This window comes from Dermacentor andersoni, chromosome 3 (assembly GCF_023375885.2).
Source record: "Dermacentor andersoni chromosome 3, qqDerAnde1_hic_scaffold, whole genome shotgun sequence".
Taxonomy (NCBI): domain Eukaryota; kingdom Metazoa; phylum Arthropoda; class Arachnida; order Ixodida; family Ixodidae; genus Dermacentor; species Dermacentor andersoni.
The window spans coordinates 106,429,860-106,451,571 of record NC_092816.1 but is presented as its reverse complement, the minus strand read 5'-3'; the positions used below and the strand labels follow the sequence as shown (position 1 = coordinate 106,451,571).

At 49.0% G+C, this 21,712-nt stretch overlaps 1 protein-coding gene across 3 annotated transcripts in view; it reads right to left on the bottom strand.

Annotated features, from left to right (window-relative positions):
- The window catches only part of LOC126539861 (aromatic-L-amino-acid decarboxylase-like), a 153,363-nt gene that overhangs the window by 124,331 nt on the left and 7,320 nt on the right, over positions 1 to 21,712 (bottom strand). The window contains exon 1 of one of the 3 annotated variants that reach the window (XM_055075188.2): positions 3,617 to 3,832. The exons of the other annotated variants lie outside the window; for them this stretch is intronic. The gene's annotated coding sequence lies outside the window, so the exon portion shown is untranslated. Of the gene's footprint in view, positions 1 to 3,616; positions 3,833 to 21,712 lie in introns of those variants that run through there. 3 annotated transcript variants of the gene reach the window in all.

Here is a 21,712-nt window from a genome sequence, read left to right as displayed (position 1 = left end):
AAATGTTCTGCATTTCATACAAACTCCAAAAGTACGCCGGCAGGATACCGAAGGTGGCTGAATGGACAACTTCACTTCCGTCACTTCCACCGAAGGTATTCACACGGCGAGAGTCAGTCTTACTTCGGAGAATCCAGACAAGCACACTTCTTACTCCTCACTTGTTGAACCGTTTCCACAAGGGTGGCACACCACCACCCGTAAGTGGGTTCTGTTCCATCTGCTCATGTCGTGCTGATCTAAACCACCTTTGTTGGGAGTGCCCTGGCCACCATACAGCGGGGACCCTGGCCTTCTTTTCTCCGGACTTGGGCTTGCCCGGATACCACGTCTCCGGACCATGCCATCGAGCTCTGGCGAGCACTGCTGCTGTTCCTTCAGGACCCGGCGGCACCACCCGTCGGCGATCGGCTCCGCGACAGCCACAAGCGTCATGCCGCCCCCACTTAGCTGCCTCCAGGACGTTCATTAATAAAACGGAGGCAGCCTTACCCTTACCCTTTTCCAATAACACCCCTCCTCTTTCCACCGCAGCGTCTTCGACGCATTTTAATATAGAATAAACGTGGTTTCATTCATTCATTCTGCCAGTAGAGACCTGCGAGCATCTCCTAGCGCTCTACGGGTTCACAAAAGAGACTGGAATAGTGCGTATGATTTGATACTGCATGGCCGGTTCCCCTCCCCTTTCCCATCCCGCCATATTTATATATTTTTGTACTTCCCCCTTTTAGCTATCATATTTATTATTATTTTTATCATTATTTGTTTGTTCCTGCTCTTTATGTGTTGCCCTCCCCTTCCCCACTTAAGCTCATCCTGTGAATAAATGATCTGTTCATTCATTCGATGGCGCATTCCGTTGGGCGAACAGGAGCACTCAAAAGCGTGCCCAAAGCGCTCTTCTAAGAATAGCTCCATCCCAACGAGGAAACAGGAGCACTTGACCACGCCGCGAGAGCAGTCGAGAGCAGTTCGGGCTGCTCCCGCGCTACACGTGGAGTGCTAAGGAAGTCACTTTCGTTGTGTTTCCGTTGTTTTGGTTGAGCGTGCGAAGGCAGTGGCGGCTGAGAAGCAAAAGTCCGCCTCATAATCGCCGCGGAATAGGCGTGACGAGACGTACCTGCTGTCGGAGCACATGTAACGTTTCAATGAGGTGAGCAAATCTTCGCGCTCCAATGCAAAATATTTTGCACGAAACGCGCAGAATCTTTCTACTTGGAAGAAGCGCAAACGGCCATTTGACGGGGGGACACAGCCACACGGTCTCTGTTTCATCACTTTCTTAGGGCTTTTTCTGTATGCTTCAGTTGCGTTCCGCCCACTCAGTTAACACTTTTGTGGAAGTTATTAAATGCGCAAGCATTCATGTGCCTACCCAACGAGGAAACCCACCCCTCCGCCCATCACGTAAGACGATCACTTTCAACATAGGGCCCCCAGCACCGAGCGAATTGACCTTCGTGCTGCCTCTCGCTTCAACGCAAACCAAGCGCCGAGAACACAGCGCACACGAAGCGATCATCACTCAGCGCACATCGTCCCCATCGCAGATGATCTTCAAGGTAGGGGCCGCGCGACCTCGCCATGCGCATCCGCCGCCGGAGTGCGGTTGATCATGGTAGATAATGATTCACATCGAGAGGATGCGGCGTCATCGACCATGTCTACGCACGAGGTCTGCCAAACGTGACGCTGTTCAATTACGTCACGTGCTACAACACGCGTCGGCCAGTGCTCGTTTTCCACGAAACAGCGGCATCATTCAAACGCGCCATCATATGACATCAGTGATTGCTGTTGTTGCTGTCTAAAAACATTGCTACTACTCGCCTTTTCATCGTCTCATGCTGGTCTCAGTTAACATTTCGGTGTTGCAACCACGCTTCTCGGTTTCACGATCATTTCGCGCTGTTTCTTGCAATTGTGCTAAACACAGCAGCATGCGATGATGAAACAGCAGGTGATTAGTACCAAATGCATATGCATCATTTAGGTAACTTCCAGAGGAGATTCCGTGTGTAATTTTTTTTTATTGCAGCATTGTCTGCGAATCTCGCAGTAGTTTAGAAAAGTTCTATATTCCTGTACAACGAACTTGAAGAAGCAAGTTAATGAGCATTCTATATCACTAAATTTACGCATACATCTCCGTTTTTTTCTTTATTTATTTGTTCGCTGTGAAATGCAAACAGTTAATCAGTTCAATAAACCAAGCTAGGCCACTGTGAGTGACAGTGCGTTACTAGAATGGTCAGGTTGCTTCAGACGAGCTTATCTTTATCGCCCTTGCACGGTTACGCGCACAACAGCGATGCAGCAAATTTAAAATTTGAGCAGTTAAAATCGTCAGGTTGTTTTCATTTCGTTTGGAAGTGGCTACTTGTGTCCAGCAAACAGCGTCGCAATGAAGAGCGAAAAGAAATTATTTTTAGTCGCGTTCCTCAGTGGCTTTCCCATCTGGACACTCGTGTTTGCTTGATTTTTGAACTTTCGTTGGACTGTGTAGCACGTGTGCGTCTAAACGTGATGTATATAATGTGTTTTTTCGTGTGTGCGCGTGCGTGCGTGTGTGTGTGCGTGCGTGCGTGCATGTGTGTGTGCGTGCGTGCGTGTGTGCGTGCGCGTGTGCGTGCGTGCGTGTGTGTGTGCGTGCGTGCGTGTGTGCGTGTGTGCGTGCGTGTGTGTGTGTGTGTAAACGTGATGGAAATAATGAAGAAATGCGCTGCTATGTTGAGGGACCGAGTTTCGAATCCTGCATCGGGAAAGCAATTCATTTTTTTTTTTTATTTTACATTAGGTAGCGTCAGCCTGCTGCCGGTGGTTGGTGGGGACCACTTACATCCCCAGTAACCCAAATTAGTCCGACGTTTGGTTTCGAACCTCATTTTCTCAGCAGTGCAGCCCGATGCTATACCCGTTGGACCACTGACCACCACACAAGTTGTGAGCTCTTCAGCAACGCAGCAGCCATGGTCTGGGAGAGTTCGCAAAGCTTCGTTTTAACAACAGGCGAGCGCTAATACATCGTCAGAAACACCTTAGCCGAATTTGTACGTAGAAGTTCTATGCGGTCATTTATTGTTTAATTGCGCAGAATTGAAGCAGCACTCACTGGCTATAATACACTCTCAGTCAGCATACAGGGATCATACAAGCCCGTTTGCCGGAGCTAGCATCTGGCACGCATACATAACATTTACATATATCCGCAAATATGTCCAGCGAGGAACCGACCAACCGAACAGCAGCGACGTCGAACCCTGGGGAAGGGGGGGGGGGGGTTATGGGCAAAGAAAGCTTCGCTTTAATATAGTTGTCGGAGAAGCACTATAGCCATTCGCTGAGAAATTTCAGCGCAGAAAACGTCGTCGTTGAACCGTGACCTGTGACCGACATTCCAACGTTCTCCAACGCACTTAGTCGCTTCGCACATCACGGCAAACTCTTTCCTAGGCGAGATATAAGCCGGCAGTGCTTTCTTCAGCATCAACCTTTCTCCTCGTTGCGACCAAAAAAATAATTTCTTCCAAACAACCCCGATTTCAAAGGCGATAAGGAAAGGGAAGGTGGGGAGGAGAGGGTTGTGAACAACACACTGATACCACGCACTCACCCGGATCCGAGTTGTGGCCTAGGAGGGATTCCTGCTCGGCACAGGTTCGGGACTCCGAGTCACGTAGTTGGGATAAGAAAATCTGGTCACCGTTCTTTCCGAGACTGAAGTCGCACAGTGGTTCCAAATACGCGCCACAGCCGCTTAAGCCTGAGAACCACGTAGTGTTCACTGAGAGTTTTGGGTCGCCATACGGGTGAATATCAATGTTCCGCATCCCAGTACCGCGTTACAACGCCAGTGCTGCGACGAGTCGACGCTGTTGACGGTCATTCGTCATTCGGCTTACAGACAGTCGCGCCAGCACCGTGACAGCTGTGTTATAGCGCGCTGTCTGTTTTGCCGAAAGAAATTCGACCTACAGGCCTTGTCCGCCGGCGTTCCATACTTCCACGGATGTCAAACCAATACTTGAATGCAACGGCGGCGTTTCACGTTCTTTCTTTCGCCCAATGGACGCCTACACTAATTAGGAAATGCCCAATGGACGTGGGTAAAAGATAGTCTGTGACAACTGCGGGTGTTTTCTGCCTATTGTGCGCGATCTAAGTTCTTCTGCTGTTTTCCTTATTTCTCTTAACATACCCTTTCTTGATCGGAATCTATAGCGAACGGAAATCGTTGAATACGTCGACTTACGTGTTTGATGAGCCATGACGTACGGGTACCAAAAGTACCGCTATTTCGGTATTGTTTATCTTTTCCTTAGCTTTGCTGCTCATGCTGATTTCTTTCTTTTTTCCTCGGCCTTTATTATTACGTCTCACTTACTGTTTTGTACGCGCGCCGATAATCTAGTATTCATGTTTTGTGGATGTGTCTTTGTCCTTTCGTGTTTTCCTTGACGAGTCCTTGCCGTATATTTCTTTGGTTCGTGTCCTAACATATGGGGATAAGTATGAGTCAACTATACCTGGCGATCCATTATAGCCCAGCAACAAACAGTGATGCAGTGCATTTCATATTTTTGTTGCATTCTTAAAATTGCGCAGCCTGTCACACATGCCTGTAATGCGTTCACACAACGTGAACGAATATTAATGAAATTGACTACATCAGTTTCTCTTCGATGCTCGGCATTGTCGGCACCCTTGAATATAAAATTTATTCATTCATTCAATTACGACGACGCGCTACTTTCCAAACGAAGGCTCAACCCATGCAGGCTGTCTGAAGTCTCAGTAGTCGGGTCTTCCTCGTAGGCAAGTGAAATAAATTGAGAGCTTTCAACACAAAAGCCTCCGTGGCTCAGCAGTTAGTGTGTTCGCCTATCGATCTTGAAGCCGCGAGATCAGTTCATCAATACAACGGCTGCATTCCGATGAAGCGAAGTGCAAGAACGAAAGAAAGAAAGAAAGAAAGAAAGAAAGAAAGAAAGAAAGAAAGAAAGAAAGAAAGAAAGAAAGAAAGAAAGAAAGAAAGAAAGAAAGAAAATGGCACTTGCTACTGACAGCGATTGCAAATTTTAGTGTTGCGTTAGAACTCCTCAGGCGGCAAAGAATACGCGGGTGCGACTTGGCAGCACAACGCCGCATGCATTTTGCAAGTGGAGCTGCACCAGTGAAGAGGAGGCCGGCTGGAGGCGTCTGCCTTTTAAAGGTAGGGAAATGACAAACAACGGAGGCGTCCAAAAACAATGTTCCCGATAAGGGTTCAGAGTGTTTGGAACTCTTCGTGGGTTATTTTGTTTTTCTTTTCTTTTTCTTTCTTTAACATAGACAGGACATTAGGCAATATAATAACAAGAGCTTGGTGGCGCAACCCACCGCCCCGTCCCAAAGGGGACGCTCATGGCATCCATCCATCCATCCATCCATCCATACAGCACATAGCCAGCAGTGGATGTGGACAGTCCACTAGTTTCGTACTTAAAGAATACCCTTCACCTCCCCCTTCCCCTTCTAGGGTATGCAGCTTTGGGGCGAAAAATTTCACGAGACGATCGGTGATTGCTGCTGGCCCAAGGAGAAGGCAGAAAAGATCAGTTATTCTATTACTGTATTATTGTTGCTATTAATTTCACTTTTACATGTGTGGTCAGTCGCCCTCGTGGGCTCGTACCATATGTGAGGGAGTCACCTTCATTATCTCACGGGCTCCCTCTGCCAGTCATGCACGTCCTTCTCCACCCAATGAAGGTACACAGAGGTGTCTGTCAAGGTTCATGATTTTAAGTTAGCACTGAAGACAAGTGGTACCTGTGCATCTGCAGAGCCACAGATGTACCGTACGCCACATTTCAACCGTTTGGGGCCACAAGCACTTCTCGTCGTGGGTGCTGTATCACACATCGGCAGATGCACGCGCGGTGAACACTACAATTATGCCACGTGGCTACAAGCTTCATAACGGGGCATGCGCCGCCCTCATGGCCAGAGTATGTAAGTGTCAAGACAGTCTTTCAGTAAACGTTCTTTCTTGTTCCTGATAATCGAGCGTTCTGCCGTGCACGCATCTTTGAGCTGCTACGGTGCCGATGAGGACGGGATTTCGGTTGGGCGCAGTCCAATTTTGAGACCGGAAAGATGGTATCTCCAACCTATGCCTTTGACGACGCCGTGAGCACCAGGAGCACGTATCGAGTTCGGCTATAAGCGTATCTTGAAGGCAACGAGTTTACAGACAGGGGCAAACATTGTGCCCTGCTGGTTTTTTCCTTGAGCGGCAGTGTCACCCGGCCCCAACCGCCAGTCCCCATCAACTCCCTGACATATAACAACGTTGTGAAATGCCTGGAGGAGCACTACAACCCTCAGACCAACGAAATAGCAGCGATCTATTTGTATTTACAGCGAAGCGCTTAGGCGCCCGTTCCTGCGGCGAGCGTCGGTGTTGTCCTTAGTAACCGAGCGAACGGACACAACGAAAGATTAAAGCGAATGCGGACCGCAGCGGCAAATGAAAGATGTCGATAGCGAAGAAAGCGCGAGGCGGAAAGCGCAGGAAGAGGGTGGAGTGGAATCATGACGCGGAAAGCGGAAGAGGAGGGTATAGTGAAAGCGCGCGAAAGAAGTTATGCGTGGCTTTGCTATCGCAAACACCAGAGACCAGCGGAGCTGGGGGCAGGCCAGTAAAGTAGTTCCAATTTCTTCCACTGCGAGAAAGAGGACCGCCGAAGCGAGCGGGCGGGTTTTTATCGGAGAGCAACGACCTCATACCGCCTGCGTCCCGGCCGCGCCGCTCCTTCTCCCCCGCTAGGCTCCACCCTACCTCGCCGCGTCGCTATGCTGCACGATGCTATTTTTATACTCTGCTTTCACTCTCTTTCAGTTCTCTCTCCCCCAGCTCGGCGAAGCTGCGGACGTCAAGAAAAACCCAGCGAGGTTATAACAGCTCCACTGTAAAAGCGTAGTGCCGCGCAAGATGGACTTGGTGGCGACGATGGCTACGAGGTGGCACCAGACCAGCGCGCGTCGTCTGTATGGAATCAAAAGAGCTGCATGAGCGGAGGTCTGTCTGCGGTGGCTGTTGTGAATAGCGCCCACGCGTCACCCACGCGCCGCCTCTCGCGATTTCCCGATTTGCGAGGCAGTCGCGCCACAAATCGCTCCGTTTGCAACTTTCCGCATGAGACAGATTGTCCGCACCAGCTAATATCTAGCGAAATGAAAACACGTATACAGCTGCGCTCAAATTTCACGTTAGGGAGTATTCTAATCGGCGGTGAATTTTTTATACGCATATAGGAAGACCAAGAAAGCGTCGGGACTGCATCGCTGACCTCAGAAGGCTTGCCGAAAATAGCAGCTTTCGGACTGACGCTGGACAGCATCGTTTGCGGAATCTGGAACGAAGGAACTCGCGGTTGTTTACTGGCCCGTAAGAAGATGACCCGGGAAGAAGCCGAAGAGTTCGCCCTAGCTTCTGAGCGAATGAAGATGCTCGTAGCATGCGCGGGTCTTACGCACTGACCCAGCGCGGTGGCATCAACGCTGTACAGCAGCAAAGGAGGCCTTTGGGGAAGAGCTACGACCCGCCCAACCTGTCTTCTGTACAACAGACACAATGACACTCACGAAATGGCATCGTGTGGACATCGCAATTCCGTCTGCCACCAATGTGGCAGAAGAGGGCATTTAGTGCCAGAGCTTGCAACGGAGGCCACTCCGGAGCGGCGGCGGCTTTTGCTGCCAAGGGAACGGAATGCGAAAGCAGAGAAGAAATGTTGTACGCCCTCGTCTCGCATCGCTCTACCAACAGGGACACGGTGCAGCTAATTGAATCACGAGGTGCAAATGATTGTCGATACAGGATTACCGGTTAGTGTAATTCCCAAGAGGCCGTACAAGAATTACCACAGGCAGTAGCCTACTTTACAGGAAAACCCACTACGTTTTTCCTGTTTCCAGTGGTCGTTGCCGCTCTTTGGCGAACTGGTATGAAAGAGTACTTTGAATCAGCGACAGTGAGCCGGTCGCTGGTAGGTGGTAGACTGTCAAGGGCCTCTGCTCGGTGGAAGAAATACGATAGAGGCATTTCGCAATGCAATTGAATTGAATTCTGGCGTTTTACGGGCAAAAACCAAGACGTGGTCATAAGGCAGGCCGTAGTAGAGGACGCCGGATTAATTTTGACCACCTGGGACTCTTTCACGTGCCACAAGTGCACGGGGCACGGATGTTTTTGCATTTCGTTCCCATCAAAATGCGGTCGTAGCAGCCGGGATTTGATCCCGCGACCTCGTGCTTAGGAGGGCAACGCCATAATCTTTATATAAGCCATCACGGCGGGTATTTCGCAAAGCAGGCATGTCCCTTTTGGTGGGAGGAACGTCTTCGTCCGTAAATGTATTCCACGAGGATATCCAGGTAGACGCACTCCACGATAAATATCCGGACCTTTGGAGAAGCTCGGGTTCTGCGAGGGGCTACCAGTGAAACGGTGCCTTAAGGAAGAAGTTCAGCCGCGATTTTGTTTGGCTCGAACAGTCCCGCATGCCATGAGAGCACAAGTGTCCGCCGAAATCGACTGACTCCTGAGTGATGGAGCGCTGTCACCTGTCAGCCTGGCTGAATGGGCAACGCCAGCACTGCCTGTAGCCAAGAAGAACGGGGACATATGGTGTTATGGGGGTGTTAAAGTAACTGTCAATCCAGCGACACAGGTTAAGTTGTAGCCTCTACCAAAATTCTAGGACATATCTGGAACACTGTCCGTAGGCGAAGTGTTTAGCACGCTCGACTTGCGCAACGCATACAACCAGCTTCCCCTTGATGAAGAACCCAAAAAGATAGCTGCGCCGAACGCGCGCAAAGGCCTCTTCCGCTACAACCGTTTGGCATTCGGCATTGCTTCGGCCCCAGTGCTGTTGCAGAATCGTGTGGAGGCTGTGCTTCAAGGTCTACCAGGGATGAAAGTTTACCTGGACGATATTATAGCAGCATAAAAATCGCACGACACCATGGTCCAGCGGCAAGTGTTCCACCCACTATGGCACAATGGTCTCAAGCTATACCGGGAGAAGTGCCGGTTCCATGAAAAAGAAGCATCATTTTTTGGGGGACACCAAATCAATGCGAGAGGCCTGCTTTTTGGCCCCAGTGTTTGGAAACAAGAACAAGAGGCCTTCACCCTCTACAGGATTTTTCTAGATATCATAGAGATATAATTTGTTTGAATGAAGGCAGAGAGGTCAGTATTTTTCTAAGTTTATGAATAGGCCGCCTCAAAGCTTGTTTTATCCTCTAGTGGTCTCACACTTCGTTTCGAATGTTTACCATTTAGTTCCTTTGGTACTTTGTTGGGGGTGCTTTTCAATCTGCCCAGTGTAGCCAATCCCCATCGTGTGTACGAGCCGTGTTTTGAGGCAACAACTGCAACAATTTGGAGGCAGTGCTAGCGGCACCGACACCTACTTCGTTCGGTAAGCTAAGTGAAATCATGGCTCCATTGGCTCCATTGCACCTCCTACTGTCTAATGGGGCGTTATGGGGCTGTTCCGCTCAGGGGACGGAATTTGAGAGAACAAAGCGCGCCCTGTGCAAGGCCAACGTTTTCGCCCATTATGATCCCCAGAAACGACTGCGTCTACAGTACGTCGCGTCTGCAAAGTGGCTAGGCACGATTCTGTTTCGCCACATCAGCGGAGTAGGTGATGCCATAAGTAATCGCTCAAGAACGCTGACGCCAGAAGAACGCAATTATTCGCAACTAGAGGAGGAGGCACCGGCGCTTGTTTGCGGCGTCACAATGTTTTGGGATTATCTGTGCGGCAACAGAACCACTCTGATGATCGATCACATGCCTCTAACTGATTTGTTACGTCCAGACAGACCAATTACTCATATGACAGCTGCAAGGATTCAACGTTGGGGGCTAACCTCAGCGGCTTGTCAGCACGACTTTTAATACCGGGAAGGGGAGCTGCGGTGTTAATGGAGAACCCAGCACTCATTTTTTCCATATGTGTGTTCACAGTCCCTTATAAAGACGAATTATTGTTCATCGATTTGAAAACAAATACAATGGAGAGAGACGAATATAAAGGAAGAAGCAGGCTGTAAACTGCCATCAAAACGGGCATGCCTGCCTACTTTTTAGGAAGGAGGGGATAGAAATTGAAGATAGAAAGAAGGAATGAGGAATGAAAAAGCAAGATCACAGGCCACAGCAACAACGATAAAGGTGAGCTGAAAGAGTTAAGAAATTTTGATCGCTGTAGTATGACTAATCGTTTGTTCGCTGTAGACTGATTTATTAACACCATGACGCAACATCTGTATCTCGCAGCAAGCGCCACACAACCTAAATATTTGGAGGACGCTTAAGCTTCGCCTTTAAGAGTGGAACGCGATAGCATTCAAAGATATCTGACCGTTTCTCGCGCTTCCCGGCAACTGCGGCTAATGTAACCCCAATATTTACCGAGAAACGCTGGCGGGGAACATTATGCTCTGTTATGGTGGATCCACACGACGGACGAAATCCGTCTTTTTCGCGACGGACTGCGCATCACGTGACTACGCGTCACGGATTTGTGCCGTCCGCGACCCCCACGGACGGAAAATGCCGAGCTATTTTTCGCATCCGGCTTTTGGGGGTCGAATGCTGCGGACAAGCGCGGCTTTGGGATCTTTCTGAAACAGCTTCATCGCTGCTGACACCATTTGTGTCCAATTCAGACAAAACAAAAGCCGTTGCGGCCAACCGTCGTTTCCTTTCGATCTCCATTTTCATTCAAAGTGAAAACACCTATGACAAAGTCTTTGTTACACCGATGGCGCCATCTAGAGTGAGTAAAAACAAGCAATTATATTAACTTACGGCCACTGAGATCCGCCCGGGCCGCCGCAACATCTTCGAGGCCATGTTCAGCCAATACAGCCACTCTAAGCCTACACGCCGAGAATCTGAGTATCGCTTTCGGAAACGGTGTCCACTCATCACGAATACATTGCTGTCGAAGCTTCTGGACACAAATTTAAACCAAATACAATCCTCAGTTTGAAAGTTACGGGCCACACAGTGGACGACGACGACTTAACAGGTTCGAGGTGGACGGCAGTCGCTTCGGGCGTAGCCGCCATCTTTATTTTTCCGGCGCGGTCGTCTACTCAGTCCGTCCGTCGTCTGGATGCGCTTCGCAGCCGGACGGGCGGCGGAATAAGCGTCCGCGGCAGAGATTTGCGCGGAGCCGTCCGTCGTGTGGATACACCATTAGGGTTGGCGTCTGGCACCACGTGCAGAAAGGAATTTCATCCCACCAACTTCGTCGAAATGAGGCGTGACTTCTCCTGCGATGATTGGCGTCCCGCACCACGTGCCGAAAGGACTTTTCTCTCACGCGACCTTGTTCGTCGAAATGAGGCGTGACTTCTCCTGCGATGGTTGGCGTCCCGCACCACGTGCCGAAAGGACTTTTCTCTCACGCGACCTTGTTCGTCGAAATGAGGCATGACTTCTCCTGCGATGGCTGGCGTCCCGCACCACGTGCAGAAAGAACTTTCTCTCACCCGACCTTGTTCGTCGAAATGAGGCGTGACTTCTCCTGCGATGGTTGGCGTCCCGCACCACGTACCGAAAGGACTTTTCTCTCACGCGACCTTGTTCGTCGAAATGAGGCATGACTTCTCCTGCGATGGCTGGCGTCCCGCACCACGTGCAGAAAGAACTTTCTCTCACCCGACCTTCCACCAAGCCTCGTCGAAATGAAGCGTGACTGCCTAATTCGCAATGACCATTTCGAGTGTCTGCCGGTCTGGCGGAAGCCCCGCAGTGTACCGGCCTCTTTTGTGTGTGTGTGTGTGGGTGTGTGTGCGAGTTTAGAGAGCCCCTTTCCTCGAACAAACTACAGAAATTCCATGAACCCGCAACGCGCAGAAGAGACGGACAGGCGTCTACAATCCCAGGAGGCGGGACGACCTCCTCCTTGCAGCAGGCTCGGTATAACCAGAGGAGGAGGGGCCCTCTTTCTGTGCCGGTCACGTAACATCGACGGAAGCAAGATCCCACCCACGATTGTAGAGAGCCTATCTAAGGGGCTTCAAAATGTGCTTTTGATCACTTCATGCTCTTCTCATTTTCTTTCATCTACCTTTGAATAAACCGAGCAAGTTTCGCACTAGAAAACGTCTCGCCCATGCTTGGTCGCCATGGTCTACCGGATGCCTGCAGCCCACCGACAACGCCATGCTACCCAATAAGTAACGTCGGTCAAGCTTCGATAGGCAGGCGTCGCTACAACTCGGGAGCAGTACGATACGCTACCCTGGAGTACGCAACAGCTCGAAGGCATAGCGCCCGTAAAATGAAAGGGCGGCGTGGCGCGAGATAATTTAATTGAAAGAAGGCAGAGAGGTCGGCCTGAGCTAAGGCGCTCTAGCCTGCTACTCTGCACAGGGGGAGGAGGGACGGGTTCTCGGCAATGCACGCGCCATGCCTCACCCTACTACACGCTACATCCCAAGCATCATCATCATCATCATCATAATCATCATCATCATCATCATCATTATTATTATTATTATTATTATTATTATTATTATTATTATTATTATTATTATTATTATTATTATTATTATTATTATTGGCGGAGTGTTTGAAGCCTCCTTCACCGCTGCCGCGGGTCGGCCCGGTATTTCTCTACCTCCGCGATCGACCCATATTTTTGCCCGCGTCGACACAATAAATGCATTGTGGTGTAAAGCCATACAACTTCACTCTAAAATTGCCTGCCTGTGACAGATAGCATAATCCTAGTCCTTGAGTTGGATTATTCAGAGGCGGATATTACTTGTACAAGAAATCAAAACACATAATGAACTAATAGACAAACATTTTCTCATTAACTTCCTAATTAATTAATTCACGGCCCGTATTGCAGCCTACGAATTATAACTGGTAAGTTCCCATGTATTTGGAACACATTTTGAGGATGGCATGTGTTCCGAGATACGCGTCATCAAACTCGCGGTGAAAATGCACTGTTGTTCCACTTACTTGCTTAGCGAAATGCATATTTATGCATTGATACACAAAAGTAATTGAAACACCCATATGTTTAGCCATACATTTCGGCAATGAAAATCTCGAAACTGGCGTCGTCCTGAAAATGGATTCTTAGTGGTTACGCCTTGCAAGCTCACCGGCTACAATTTCTGAATTGCAATATGTGCCATTAATTAATTAATATTTTGATTAGTGATATTTTGTTAATTAGCTGAACATGTGTTTCAAGCTTTAGTGCGAGTGATATGTGCGCTTCTTTGAATAAACAAGCTCAAGGAATAGGATTCTGCTATCTGTTAGGCGATTTCTCAAAAATTCTGAAAGACTTAAAAATGATCGCCCCGTATTGAAAATGACATGTCACTAACGCGCGTGTTCCCTTTATGTTTAAAAAAAAATTGACGACTTCTGAAACTTCAGGTGCTGCAGTTGCAGAAAATAGCGCCTCTTCCTCTTCACAATCTCTCTCTCTCTCTCTCTCTTCTGCTGCTGCTGCGTAAAATCCGCAAGCCGTCAAGTCGTGGCTCGCATTCGCAAGCAGCGACAGCTGCACTAAGCGCATGTTCCCGCATGCACTTGTTGGCCCCGACGCAAGTTATTCCCACATGTTCCAAGCAATTCGCATATTACATCAACCGAGCATTTCGCCTGTGGCCTCCTATACTTAATTTCGCAGCCTTTCTAGGGCTGGTAGTCATGGCGCTAGATGGTACTGCACCGCTTCAAGAGGGTCTTGTGCGCCGGGAAAATCATCGATACATCTTCCCGATTCGCTGCCTGCTTGCAGTGGGTCATCTGTGGAAGTAAGGCGTTACGTATTTGTGGTGTATTCGTTCGCATCGCGTTAAACGTTAAACGTAAAAGATGCACTTACTTGCCCAACTAGAACACCTACTCAGCCTAATACATTGAGGATGTCTTCCACGAGTACTTCCCGTTTATGGCGACCTGAACAACACGGTGGGGCCCTTTGAAAAAGAGCCTGATCAAAATTTTACAGCGAATTTCACCCTTGTAAGTGTAACGGGTTCAATTTAAGTATCCAAAATAATGCATTATGGTTTTGTGGAAGACAAAGTTGATGCGACCAGCTTTGTTTCATTTTTTTTTCTTTACCTTGATTTATATTGAAGTATACCCGGTTCTTGGCCAATCCCCCAGAGTGGGTATGTGCCATTAACGTCTAGCTTCTACATCTACATCTACGCGTGTTGCTTTCAGTTTGGCGACGCCTTATACTGAACCACTCGCCAAGAAGGCTCGTAAATCCTTGCTCGGCAGCCCAAGGACATCGCGGTGTGATAGCAGTGGATGGAGATTTCGTCTTTTCAAGAACCGACTATCGAGCCACACCAACCAAGCAGCAATGTTCCCTGTTCATTGTGCGTGAAGAGGCTACTGCCGACGATGTCATTGATGCCGTCGAGGACGTCGCGGATTCCCGAGCTTTCAGCACCAGGGTTGTACGACGCCTATCGCGGTCATTCGGAAATCTATAGCACAGCTGAAAACGTTGCTTCTCGAGAAGTCATTCTTGGCAATGGTGAGCAAGTCTTTGCTGTCCAGCTTGAAAATCCGACTGTTCATGTGGCGCTGAGCTTCCGTGCTTCACTGATCGTGGGGGGCAGTGCTGTGTGTAGCAATTCCCTTTTATCAGGAAGGTGCTGTTGATTTGGGAGTACCTATCAGAACAGCTCTCATATAAGAAACAGGGTGGTGGTAACTCGCATCGAAATGTCAAAGCAGATGCCCCACTTCATGTGTGGCGTTTTGTGTTTCCGGTGCAGTTTAGAGCGCCGCGTTGTCTTCAAAGACGGCCAGACGCACCGGTTCGACTGTTCCAGCCTACTCGGCTAATTAATGAACGCATTTTAAGCTCGCTGTAGAGGTTGGGGCGATGACAGTGCAAATGTGGACTGTCTCAGGACGCGCTCGTGCGTAGCGGTGGTTGTGGCGTCATCCAGGGGCTGCATCCAGCGTCGCGTCCAGGGGCTGTAACACAGCTCGTGTTGAAGAGTCCAGTGACAGAGTTTGCTTCGAATGAGCTGGGAGACTCTTAATCATCATTTGAACACGCCTCTTGCGTCAGCTAAGGAAGACCACCCAACGACTGCATGCGGCCGTGGCAGGGTCGTCGTCTGAAGTCATTGCGGCATTGCCAAGCTCGTCATAAGGTTCATTCAACTGAAGTGCTAGCGACGATGTTAAGGGCGTTCATGTTGTTCTTCGGAAGCAGTCGGATGAGCCGTATGACATGATCAGTCTGACAAGTTATGCAGCATGTGATCAACGTGACACACCTTTCAAAAGGGTACGCTGGCGCAAGAAACCTGGACAATAGAAAAAAGAGTTGATCAGACCGATCGACAATCGACTGGAGCGCCACCTAGCAGTGCGATACTAGACTGGTCAACTCAATCAGCCAAGTTGCGCTCCTGCTTGCTCTCTGGGTAAGTGCAGACGTTTATACATTAGGCCCTGTCAACGGCAAAACATATCTTTCGTCTCATCTGAGATGGCGAATTTTAAGATCACAGTAATAATCTTTCTGTCAAAAAGCTGCGCGTGCCTCCTCAGGGCCAAGTACTTATTCTCTAACGGGATGTTCTCCCATCATTTTCTCATTTCGCCGTACCGTGTTTTCTTTCTCTCGACGTTTAACATTTTTGGAATACCGACATACAATATGCTTGAGTACCTATGAGTACCTATGCTTGAGTACCTATGAATACCTACAATATGCTTGCGCTCAAGTTGTTGACGTTTTCTTGCAGGAATGAAGGGGGGACGCAATTGTCTTGCAGTTCACGACGCTCAAATTTGCTATGATGGTTTTTCTGTTTGCAATTTCATTGCTTTTTTTATGCTGAAAAGGAACGTTGTCTTTTATTATATAAGCATATCGGCGAAAAACACATTGCGCTTTTAGAAAACAAGTCCACGTGTTAGCGGTTGATCTTGCTTCAAAAAGAGACGTGTTAAGGCTGTGGAAATGGAAGTATGCTCCGGCGGAGCATAGTTCCTCTCAGTGGCGTAGTAGCGGGGGAGGGGGGGGGGGGGGCGTGGGCCCCGGGTGCCAGGTGCCAAGTGGGAGGGGGGGTGGTGTCATATATGTCTGAAGAACCCCCCCTCCCTCTTTCCGCTGGCTTGAATGGGCGTAAATGGTGGCGGAACGTGCGGTGCACTCATGTCCCACCATGGTTTGCGCGTCGTCCGTACGTACACAGAGTTCAATTTATCAATATTGTATCGTTTGTATTAGTTTTGCACAGTTTCGTGGTGTTGAGTAAAAACACTGTCTCCTAGTCATAGCTAACCATCTTTTTGTCATTTTGTTTTTTGTTGTCACGGAGGCGCCCCACAGGGCGGGGTGTCGAGCCTTATTCTCTTTAACTTAACTATGGTTGGCCTTGCTGAAGACAGACAAGACAAGTCACCTATCAATGTATGCTGATGGTATTTGTCGTTGGTCTTCTGCGGTGACTCGCCTTCAAGTGCGCGCCAGAATTCAGCGGGCAGCCAGCCGATCTTGTTCGTATCTCCGCAAACAAGGCCTTAGTGTGCCCACCAAAAAATGAACATTAATCGCGTTTGCGCGCAAACTCATGGCACAGTACAGCTGCTTCTCTCAGTGGCCGTGGTATCAAACACCAGAAGTATCACCGCTTCTTATATGGGATTATTGACAGGGACCTTTCATGGAGCCCCCACTGCATCCACTTGAAGCGGAGACTAACTTCGATTGTACATATAATGAGGTTCCTGTTCGGAAAAACCTGGGGCACGTCGGTATGGTCCATGCTGCTGCTGTACAGAGCCCTGTTTTGAGACTCTTTACAGTACAGCTTGCCGGTATTGGAGAACACATGTAAAACAAACATTCGTACCCTTGAAAGTTTTTAAGGCCAGGATATACGGACATGTCTTGGACTACCCCGATGCGCCTCAACTCATGCAACAATCATGATTGCTAGAGACTATTTGATTCCAACATATAACGATTGACAACATTAGAGCACGCACTAAATTTGCTGCTTTGCCAGCACACAGACCTCAGGCCACATTTTCCAAACGTGTTGCGATACATCAAGGCTACCTTCCGCCGGGCTTTACCTAGCAGCAAGACCACTGTTACCTCTCTGGTGCCTACGACAGCCACAAGTATGCCTCACGGTTCCGGGAATTACGAAGAAGACCCGTCAAGCAACAGTGGCTCTACGTCAGTTCACACTGTCATTACTGAACGAGGCGTATGAACAAAAAACGCACATTTACACTGATGGATCTGTCTCAGCCACCAGCTCCTTAGGCACTGTTATCATCGCGGCCTTACAAGTCACAATTGCGTTTAAAGTGTCTCATATAACGACCTCTACGGCAACCGAACTTGCCGCTCTACGTGCCACTGTTAATTACATCGCACAAGCCAAACCTCTAAAGTGGGTCGTTTTTTGTAACTCCAAAGCATTCCTTCAGAGTCTGCAGTCAGCCTTACGACGCAAGACCCATGAACAACTGGTGTTTGAGACCAGAGACGTTCTCCATCAAGCCCTCATAAACGGACATGACATCATCTTCCAATGGTTTCCGGGGCACTGTGGCATCATCGGAAATGACCTTGCTGATCATGCAACAGCCCATAAAGAAACCTTCACCCTTCATATACCCTTATCAAGGACAGACGCTGTGAGGGGTCGTTTACTTGCTCAAACCTAGACTAAAACTTTGTGGAACACCCCGAAATGCCGTCTCCATCAGCTGGATCCTACACTGACGCTGCAGATTCCATCGAACTTCTCCCGTCGTGACGCAGCTTTACTGTACCGCCTCTGGTTAGGGGGGGCTTTTACGAAAGCGTACTTATTTTTTATTGGAATGACCGACACGCCGATTTCTGACTCGTGCAAATGTGAAGAGACGATTGAGCGCGTGTTGCGTTTCTGTAATCTCTATGAGATCAAACGCGACGTTCTTCGGAGCGTGTTAAACCGATTAGATAACAGACTGCTTTCAGAGACTATGATTCTCGGACCATGGCCCCACGCGTCGCAGGCTCACAAAGGGACGCGGGCACTGCTACGTTTCGTGAAATCGACTGGCCTCAGTAACCGATTATAGGCGTGAAGTTATGGACATCCGCACGTATTCGCACTGATAGTACCTTCTTCCCACCCTCTCCTTTCTTTTCTTCCCTTAAACACTTCCCCCTGTCTAGGGTAGTGCGTCTGGTTGACCTTCCTACCTAACCTTCCTTCTTTTCCGCCTCCTACACCTCCTCCTTCTGTTGCTGTTGTTGTTGTTGTGTGACTTCATGTCACAAATAGTGTCCTGTTTCAACTGCACAGAATTTTACAAAAAGATGAGTTTTGTGAGGATATCTCCCGGTATTTTAGCAGGTTATGTGTCTTTGTGACCACTAGGAACTAGGAACAGTAGGCCTATGGGCTCCGGATGCCGGACGACCTAGCTATGCCACTGCTTCCTCTGGAGTGGTTTATTTTTTAATCACCAGTTATTTATTCGAGAGTTATCGCACTTTCTTGGCTGGGTATTTGAAATGTGTGCTCTATCCAATCCACCCCTTTTGTGAGACAAGGCAAGGCTGGCCTTAGACTGGTCCACCTGCATTGAGAAATGAACAGACCCGGCTACACATGGATTCAGTTACGTAGTAACGTGCTTACTGCTACGTAGGTGTGCCGGGTTTCTAATAGTAGTATTGACCGCTTCTACATTTCTGCTGGCTGAAACTTCGAAACGTTTAATATAACAGAGGTTTCCGCCTGATCTGGTCTCTGCCCAAAGGTATTTTGACTGGAGAATAACGCGGTGGGACGTGGCGCGTGTGAATACACAACCGTTGGGCCATTTCGACATGCTGCTGCTCCCCGCTTGTGCCTTGTACATTCGTTTTCTGCGATGTAGTTCAACTCCGGTGTCGTATAATGTACAGTGCGGCCCGCTGTAAAAGGGTTTGCACATGAGTTTTTGAGCACGTCCAAATTATTTTTCCTCTGGGAAGTTTATAATCGCCCTGCTTTGCCGCAGATGACTTATAGTTGACACTGCTGGCACTTTTCTTCATACCTGTGCAGTGCATTCACATACATGGCTTCGGCCGGCACTTGCCACTAAAGCACCAGAAAAGTGAAAGCTGCACAGCTGCACAGGTGGCACAACCTTCTGGTGCAAGAGGGGAGCGCATGCCTATGGCTCGCATCCTAAGCCGCTTGAGTGACACGTTCCCACGTATACGTATTGCGAAACGTGGTGTAACCCTTCGCATTCCTTTGTCACGCCGTTTTACATGAACCAACTGAGTGCCCGGTATCTTGTGTTCCTGAGGCAGTCGCCTCGTGCGAAGATCGAGCCGTGCTACAGCTCGAGGTCTACCATTTGTCGACCGCTCAACTCCCTGGCATGTGCGTGCTGGCCGCTCTGAAGCAGCCGACTGTGGGACGGTGCCATTCGCGACGATTTCCAGTAGCGCAAGAAGTGCGAGGGCTGGCGACATCTTTCTCCGAGTTTGTGGGGCAAGTATCTCGCTTTAGTCTCGTCTGCATGTGCTCCTACTCGTGGCGCAGTCCTCGCTGATCGAATGTGGCCTGAAGAATTTCATCGCTTGCTGTGCGTGCCAGCCTCAGTCGAGGACCTTTACACGATGATACGAGGCATACGGGCTACGGCTTCGATATTTGGCCCAGACGGTATACGAGACGATCTTTATCACACTTTTTTTTATATGAGACAGAAGAAAAGTATATTTCTGTCCATTGTGAACACCTTCCGGTTCTATGGCATTCGTCCCAGCTCTTTCCAGGAGGGTCAGTCATATCGCTGTTATCAGATCCACATTCTTGGCACCCGGTAACGTTCCTGAATGTACATTAGCTACTTTGTACCAACTTCACTTAATTGTCAACCGATTAAACATGGTGCTGTCGGAGATGGTCAGTCTAACCCAAACAGGAAGTCTAGTAAACAGGCCTTTGTGGGACGCACGCGTTTTATTGCGAAAGCATTAAATGGTTCATGAAGCGGAAAATCCGGCGTTGGCGGCGGGACCGCACGATGGTACAAAAAGGCTGCGAACCCTCGACCTTTGGTGCGAGTCGAGTCCACGAACTGTGGTGCCAATTAAGTCCAAGGTAATTAATTTATAGTTAATTGTGATATAGTTATTTGATGCACTCGAACCCAATATCTTTGGTGGGAGACAAGCCCACGATCATTTATGTTAATTAAGGCGAAGTTAATTAGGGCGCACTGAATTATGGTAGAATTAATTAAGTCACTCGAACCTCCGACTTTTGTTAAGAGTCGAACCCTCGACCTTTGGGGGCAGTGGAACCCACGACCTTGAGTTGTGGCATAATGTATAAGCATCGCGCGGTGGTCGCATTGCTTTCACATTAATCCAAGTAGGGATAACTAAGTAGCCCTTGAATTTGTATTACTTCTGACTCGTGAAAGTTTAGAAGCTAAATCCTCACCTTCGCTCACAATAGTCATGCTTTCTGTCCCATAGTTGAATCCATTTTCTTTACCGCACTATGGGATCGCAACACACCAGCTTTGCTTCATGTGCTGTGAACACCAACCTCCTTCAGACTATGGTTGTCCGCTGTCTGTGGCTCTTGTGGGATATGAGGCTTCGTACCTTTTGGAGCAGCTGAGTTCAGGAGAAAATTGTTTTACAACATGCTCATTGCATTTCGGCCTGCTATTATCCTGCCCAAGAGTTGCTTTGTGGTTAGACTATGGTCACAAGATGTCAAGTGAGGGTGTCGACAAAAAAGCAAAGAACAAAAGGGATGAACCTTGCATAATACCCCGTTCAGGTAAGCGGTGTCACAACGAAGCTTCAGCGCACTGTGTCTTCCATAAATTTACAAGCATCTCAGGCGATGTTCACACGTGTCCTCATACATGACCGGGGAAAAAAAAGGGGGGGGGGGGGGGGGGGCGTGCCTTTCGTGAAAAGAGCTGGAAAAACCCACTGAGGGTCCTAAAGGCCTGAGCGACAATACCCAAGTTCTTCCTTTTCTGTGTATATTTGTTTTTTCCCTTTGACAAAAGAAGAAAATAAAAAAAGAGTGGGAAGACGCAGGGGAAGGGGCGAACAGCATTGAGAGTAATTGCGTCTGACGGGGAGTTTGGATGCGCAGAAGTAGGGCGCGAAGCCGGCATTCCATAATCGATCGCGGGAGCCGCAGAGCGCCCCACCGAGGGATATACAGGCACATATACACTGCGTGCGCCCGTAAAATGAAAGGGCCGCGTGGCGCAAACCACCCGACGTCACAGGCCGGAGCCCAATGCGAGTTCTCGGCAACGCGAGGCGTCATGCCTCACCCGACTACACGCTACGTCCCTAGGCAATGCAGCCTATGGCTACTACTTGGCTATTCCGTAGCGGTCTTGGGGCGCATAGGGAACCACCGCACTTTCCGTCAATCCGCCATATTCTCCACGAACTTATTTTTTTGTTTTCCTTTACTGATTCCTTTCTTTCTTTCTTTTTTCCGACTCGTCTTGCTCTTCCTACATGTACCAGTTACAGTACGTCTGCGTCGTCATGTCGGGCGTCTTTTGTTTGCACCTCCTGGTGTAAAACTTGAATGCATTTCCACTTGAGGTGCACTTTGG